A 6,868-nucleotide genomic window follows, 5' to 3' on the forward strand; every position below is an offset into this window, starting at 1 on the left:
GCTAAACAGAATTGTAGGTTAAGAGGTGTTTTAATGAAAGCATGGTAGTTTGTGAGTTAACGTCAAGTGTAATAGGCCCTTTTCAACGAAGGCAACGAAGGGCCAGCATGTAGCTTGCGGCTGCGATATGTCGCCAGCCACTATATGCTCGTGTCTATGGAGGCAGGTCTCTCTACAATTAAAATGTAAACTAAAAATTTAGGTTTTCAAAGCAATGTTATCTCGCCTAAATATTAACATTATTTGCGTCAGTTAGCGTAGCTATATTATTTTAATGTGACTTTTAAAAATGTACTAGCCTGGAATGTTAAACATGTTAACTGTATTATGTATGTTTATAAGCAGGGGCATTTCTTGGATTTAGGGTCATAGGCGGCTTAGCCTGGACTTTTTGTAAGGTCTGGGTGAATTTTTCCACAAGTGTAACAAGCTCTGTTTTGTTTTTTGTGTGCACTTTGCCATTTGGCTTAACTTTGAATGTACATACCTTTGCCATTGAAAAAGTGTTAAATGTTTACTATGTTAATTCAATTGTAAATATAAGTAGTTATTAATTAGTATTGAGTAGAACGTTTATATCAAACATTTATTTATTAGAGTTGGAAAAAACAATGTAGTGCACTTGCTCATGTAGGCTTACCTAACTACAATTTTAAGATCCTTGTTCTTAAGTATTTGCATATTGTGCTTGTTTATACTTCGACTACACACGAAATGTAAGACACATTGTACTTTTTATGCCACTGCATAGCGGACATGTCATGCAGGAGGGGTGATTTAGTGCATTTTCTTTCCTTTGCTCAGAAGACTGAACATGTTTTTTCTGTCCTAGGAAAGAAAGTCCTTTACAGCTTCAAGTGAGGCCTAAGGCAACAAATGGTAAGTAAAACAGAAACAACGCATCTTGTGGTTACTTTAGAGTGTACAGTAGATAAATAGATTATGTAGAACGTTGCATGCAACAAAATGTAAGTGAACACAATTTTTCAATCTATTTGCAGATTGTTGCAAGGCTTCAAAATGACATGGAATTGTAAACTCTGTGATTTCCACTGTCAATCAAAAAACAGTCTTCTCCGTCATTATCATCTTGTACACAGTCAGCACAGCAGAATCAGCCCTCTGCCATGTTTATATGAAAGCTGTATGTGCACCTTTGCTTCTCAAAATGCACTGAAAATTCATCTTACCAGAATACACACCCAGCCCCAACCAAAGCCAGCAAATGATCCAAATATTGCCTTCCACTGTTCAAATTGTACTTTTACACAACCTTATGGGCCAGACATTGTATCACATTTAAGACAACATTTAAGGAAACATGAAATGGTACAGTGCCCATTTAAAGACTGTTCATTCCAGTCAAACGTTTGCTCAACATTTGATTCTCATAAATCAAGAAACCATAAATCATTTGGGATAAATGATTTCAAGGACACAGTTTTAAGACAAACACAATCCCATGATGAGGTCATTTCGAATGATGTTTGTAGCAGCAATGATGAACCAAATGAAGAAAGTGAAAACATAGATTTTCTGAAGAAACAGCTTGAACACAACTTGGCTTCTCTCCTTCTGAAAACACAAACTGTCCTTCATGTCTCAGAGACTGCTACTCAAGAAATGTTACAAGGCTTGGATCAATTGCGGTCACTCTCCAGTGCAGTACTGAAAGACACAGTGACTCAAATAATACAGAAACACAATTGTAATGTCAACAGTGAGGTTGTGGCGGAAATTGTTAATGCAGTTGTCACCAATGATGTGCTTAGTAGCTGCACTTCAAGAGACGGGCCTTTGTCAACAGCAAAACGAAGGAAATCTTACTATGAGCAAAATTTCCCTCTGGTGAAACCAATTGAGTATCGTGTTGCGGGTGCAAAATATTCAATTATGTATGTCCCGATCCTCAACATGTTGCAGGAGCTTCTCAAAAAAAGGGATGTATTGGAGCAGATTTTGCAGTTGTCTGTCCAAGAAGATGGCAAATACACGACCTATCGTGATGGTCTGTTTTGTAAAGGCAATATACTGCTGTCATCAGAGAATTTAAAATTTGCCATTCAACTCTATATTGATGATTTTGAGGTGGCCAATCCACTTGGCACATCAAGAAAGAAACACAAAATGTGCTCTGTTTATTGGGCACTCGCAAACATTCCATACAAACATCGTGTAGCTCTGCACACTACGCAGCTGGGTTTACTCTGCAATTCAAATGACCTGAAGACTTGTGGCTACGAAAAGGTGTTTGAGCCTCTTCTGCATGATTTGAGAGTCCTAGAAAGCGATGGTGTCTTTGTGGAGAGTGTTGGTGAAAATGTTCAAGGGACATTACTGTGTGTTGTGGCAGACAATTTAGCCGCACATGGACTTGCAGGGTTTAAAGAAAACTTCAGTGGAACATACCCTTGCAGATTTTGCTATGCATCCAAGGAAGAAATTCAGAGATGTGAGGCATCATCATTTGAGTTAAGGACAAAGGAAAGCCATGACCAGTTGTGTACAGACATTGAAACTGGCAATGTGATGGAGGATTATGGTGTAAAGGGCAATAATTGTTTTGCACAACATCTACAGTACTTTCATACCACAAGTGGATTTCCTCCAGACATCCTCCATGACTTCTTAGAAGGTGTGGTACCAATGGAGTTAGCTCTGTGTTTACAAGAGCTAATACGAAAAAAATGTTTCTCCCTGGAACAGTTGAATGACGCTATCTTGCAATTTCCTTTTGAGAATGCTGACAAAGTTGATCGGCCACAGGCTATTCCCAAAAACTTTTCCAGAAGGAAAACCGTTGGGGGCAATGGTCATGAAAATTTGGCACTGATACGACTTCTTCCCACCATTATTGGCACTGTGGTTCCTGCAGACGACAAAGCTTGGCAGATCTTAATGGATTTAAAGGACTTGGTGGAATTAGTTTTATCCCCAGTTTTTACAGAAGATGTGTTACAGTACTTGTCAATGAAGATTTCTGACCATCGACAGTTATTCCAGGAGGTGTTTCCAAATGTCAGATTGCGCCCAAAACACCATTACATTGAGCACTATCCACAGATGATTCGCTGTTTTGGCCCTCTTGTGCATTTTTGGACCATTAGATTTGAGGGGAAACACAAAGTGTTTAAGAAAATAGTACATGATGCTCAGAACTTCAAAAACATCCCTAAAACACTTGCTTACAAGCATCAGCAACTGATGGCCTATTATTTGTCATTACCCAATTTCTTCAAGCCCTCAGTGGAGACCTTTGCTGTGAATAATGTGTTTGTTAACACACTTACGCCAAAAGCCCAGAGTGCCATACATCAGATAACAAACAGTACCACAGTGTACCACACTTCAAAAATTGCCATAGACAGCATTTGCTATGCCAGTGGCATGTTTGTGTGTACAGGACTGAAAGAGGGGCTACCCCACTTCAAACAGATTGTGGATATACTTCTTGTCAATGACCAAGTTTTGTTTGACTGCCAGAATTACCAGACCTGGTTCAGAGAACACCTTCGTGCATATGAGGTGACTGCACAAGATTCACATGACATAAAGAGGCCATCAGAACTCCATGATGTTAACCCACTAACCGCATACATGAAAAATAGACAGCTTCTTGTCACCATCAAGCACTTCATTCTTCTGGACTAAATGCAAGTGGCACTAGGTGAACCTGAAGTTACAAAATGTTATTTAGCCATTATAATTAGTTCGACGAATGAGGAATGGAGACTGGTTTTCAACAGAGCACTGTATGGGTGAAAAAACAAAATAACCTCATTAACAAAGTCTAAATGTGCAACCCAGAAAGACTAAGAAAATGGATTGTAACCTCTGTACTCTTCTCAGTTGTAGGGCCATGGCAGAACCGGAGACATTTCGTCTACGTGTCATCCTACCAGAGGGTGGAATTGAAAGAGTCACATTTGAACGTCGTCCAGATTCTGTCCCTCAGCTGACCAGTTTACTGCGCCAGAAACTGGACATCCCATTCAATTTTATAGTGCAATTTGAGGATCCTGACTTTAATAACCAGCTGGTGAATCTAAGCAAGATTGAGGAAATACCGAACATGGGTACAGCAAAATTGGTGAAGACATTGGAGCATGACATTGGCTCAACATCAAGCTGGGCAAGTGATAGTGGGGAAAGTTCAAGCAGCCAAACACCCCAAAGAACCTCTGCATGGCCACAAGTATTTCCTGTTCCGATATTTTCACACGATATTGAGTTTCTGTTAAGTGAAGCAAATACTGCAAAACAGCATGGAAGGCGCCTGACTTTAACAAAAGAGCAAAAGAGCAAGATCCTTGATGGCATGGCTTGTGCCATCTACGAGTACAAAGCTTACCCAAGTGGCAGTGAAATCTACAAGGCTGCCGAAGCTTTGGTGCTCAAACATCCATGTTTAGAGGAGAAGGGGTCCAAAAATGGTTGGGATGGCTGGAAGGACAGCCTGTCAAACAAAATGAGCAATTACCGACGCAAGCTGTGCAAATCTGGGTGCCCAGAAGTCAAAGTTAACAGTGGCAGGAGGAGCAGAGCCAATCCTAATGCAGCTTCCCCACATGCTTCAATTAAGCGGCCACGACGTGGAGAAGTTAATTATCTACCACAGCTTCCTCAGGGGGAAACACTGGAGACTTTGGAAATTCTCAGAATTGCCATGTTGATTGAAATGGAGAACAATGATAAAGACAGCATAGATTTATCTATGATAGACACCAACATGACTAAGACTTTTGCTCCAAGAAGGCTTGAAATTGTAAATTCAAGTCCGTCTGTAGCTGATGTTCAAGAAAGATGGCCAGCTCTTTTCCTGGAACATCAGGTAAATGAAGTTGATGTATTTAAAGCTATAGTTGCTTTAATTTTTGTGCTAATATTTCTTGTTGGTTATCATCTGAGGTGCATAGATTGATAAGTAGATTTGATTTTGATGTAATGGGTGACTGATTAAGGTCACTGTTTTTATCAGGTTTGTGCAGAATATCAACGCATCAGCAACCAGCGGCTGAAAGATGACCTTTATGCTGGATTGGATCAACACAAGGATCGTTTGCTTGCTTTAGCCAGAGGGATGGAGGGAAAATGTGGTCGAAGTGCCCAGAAGATATGTTCCATTTTAAAGGCATACTCTGAGGTAAATAATGGTAAAGTCCTGAGCAGATCATAGGATTGGTACAGAGGCCAATCCAAGCATGTTTACTGGATCAATACTAACTTAAATAACTGATAAAAATCCAATAATGTTTTATGGTACTCCACTTTTATTTAGTCCACTTCAGCTTGCTAGCTTTACAGTGCAAGCATTTTGCTTATATATGTGACGTGAAAAAACGGATTACTATTAATCACCAAATTTGTTATCTCCCCTCTTCCTTTTTAACAGCTTTTCATATTTAGCCACCACAGCTTTCTCTGCTTAAAATGGCAAATGTTGCCAGTGGCAGGTCATAGCAGCAAGTTAATCACCTGCCAAAAGTAAACTTTTGTACATAGCCAAAGATCATTTGTCAGGGAAGACGTTCCATGCTCTAATACCTGTACAATTAGGAGTGGACTGAAGTTTTTTCTCTTGAGCAGATCAATTTATGTCAATCTTTAGGAGTCATATTTTCGCAGTTAAACATTCATATCCTATACATAATTTTAGCTAATCATCTTTATGGTTTAGAATCAAGACCTGTTTAGTTTTGGAATCTAGACACCCATGTAAAAGGTGTGTCAAATTGTGTAGGCTACAGCTACATATTATAGTAATGTGTCAGTTATATAACATTAGGGATGCTTTGATGCAATTGAAATTTTTGGCCAAGGCACAATATAATGAAAGAAAGAAATTAGTCATGTGCTGTTACTATTGTCTTCTCAAAGTAAAAATGAATTACAAAACTTCAAAATTCCAGTAGACATTATACAAAGCACAATATAACTATGTACGCCTACACAAGTGCATTGAAAAGAATGCAAATTACAAATTAACACTGGTCCAAGAAGAAAAGTGGCAGGAGCTTTTACTACTATTAGTACTATTATTTATTCAGCTTTTTAACTTATTCCTGAACACAGCAAGTGCTTTTTTTGTGCTACTTTAGGCTGATAAATCTCAGTTGCCAAAATTTTGGTACATCCCTAATTTACATTTAGATATTAGTATTGTACCGGACAAGTTTATGAATTTTGGACATAGGAAAATTGGAAATCTCATTTTTCTTTTGTCACTACAGGAAACACAAGATATCAATGTTGGCCGCATAGCAGTTCTCCGGTGTCTACCACTGCTGCTGCAAGAAGATGACACAGAGCTGTTCTACACATGCAAGGTGTGTTGAAATGCTTTACATTGGAAATGAAAATGGCTGTGTCAGCAACAGAGTAGATACAAAGTTGTAATGGTATATTTTTGGGCATATTTTCCAGGAGAGTGCAGACCAAGACGCTACCATAAAGAGCCCTGTTGCCATTGTGTCCATCATTGCTGACAGTGAGGATGTAACCATGGTGCCATTCCATCCTCGTGAAGTCAAGGTCATCCTCCAGGATCAGGTTGTCTTGCAGGGAACTGAGTGCTGGCCTGATGCACTTGTGTATTTGTATGGCTTGCTGTACGTCCTACAAGCTGAGTACCCAAAAGGCTTGATGTATACTTTTGAGTTCATTCAGAAAGTCATAATGAACGTGGATGGGGAAAAATTAAGACCAAAAACACTGTCCTTAAAAAACAAACTTTAAACTAGCTGAGAAGAAAATGTATTTGCACACATGTTAAACCCTCAAGTTGTCCTCTGGTCAAATTGATCCGTTTTCCTATATCAATGTAATTGTTAAGTACCCAATTGTAATTACCCAAAATAACATGTTTAAT

General features: G+C 39.1%; 1 protein-coding gene and 2 long non-coding RNA genes across 3 annotated transcripts in view; 1 reads left to right on the plus strand and 2 right to left on the minus strand.

Annotated features, from left to right (window-relative positions):
• LOC117945069 (tetratricopeptide repeat protein 28-like) overlaps positions 1 to 6,868 on the minus strand; it is a 210,715-nt gene that overhangs the window by 112,501 nt on the left and 91,346 nt on the right. The window lies entirely within an intron of this gene.
• Positions 2,956 to 6,868, plus strand: part of LOC117944288 — a 4,962-nt gene continuing 1,049 nt past the window's right edge. Inside the window, exons 1-2 of the long non-coding RNA XR_004656537.1 lie at positions 2,956 to 2,966; positions 5,177 to 5,181. This is a non-coding gene — a long non-coding RNA (uncharacterized LOC117944288). The remainder of the gene's footprint in view (positions 2,967 to 5,176; positions 5,182 to 6,868) is intronic.
• The window catches only part of LOC117944286, a 9,622-nt gene continuing 7,186 nt past the window's right edge, over positions 4,433 to 6,868 (minus strand). Inside the window, exon 3 of the long non-coding RNA XR_004656535.1 lies at positions 4,433 to 4,443. This is a non-coding gene — a long non-coding RNA (uncharacterized LOC117944286). The remainder of the gene's footprint in view (positions 4,444 to 6,868) is intronic.

This window comes from Etheostoma cragini, chromosome 5, assembly GCF_013103735.1.
Source record: "Etheostoma cragini isolate CJK2018 chromosome 5, CSU_Ecrag_1.0, whole genome shotgun sequence".
NCBI lineage: Eukaryota > Metazoa > Chordata > Actinopteri > Perciformes > Percidae > Etheostoma > Etheostoma cragini.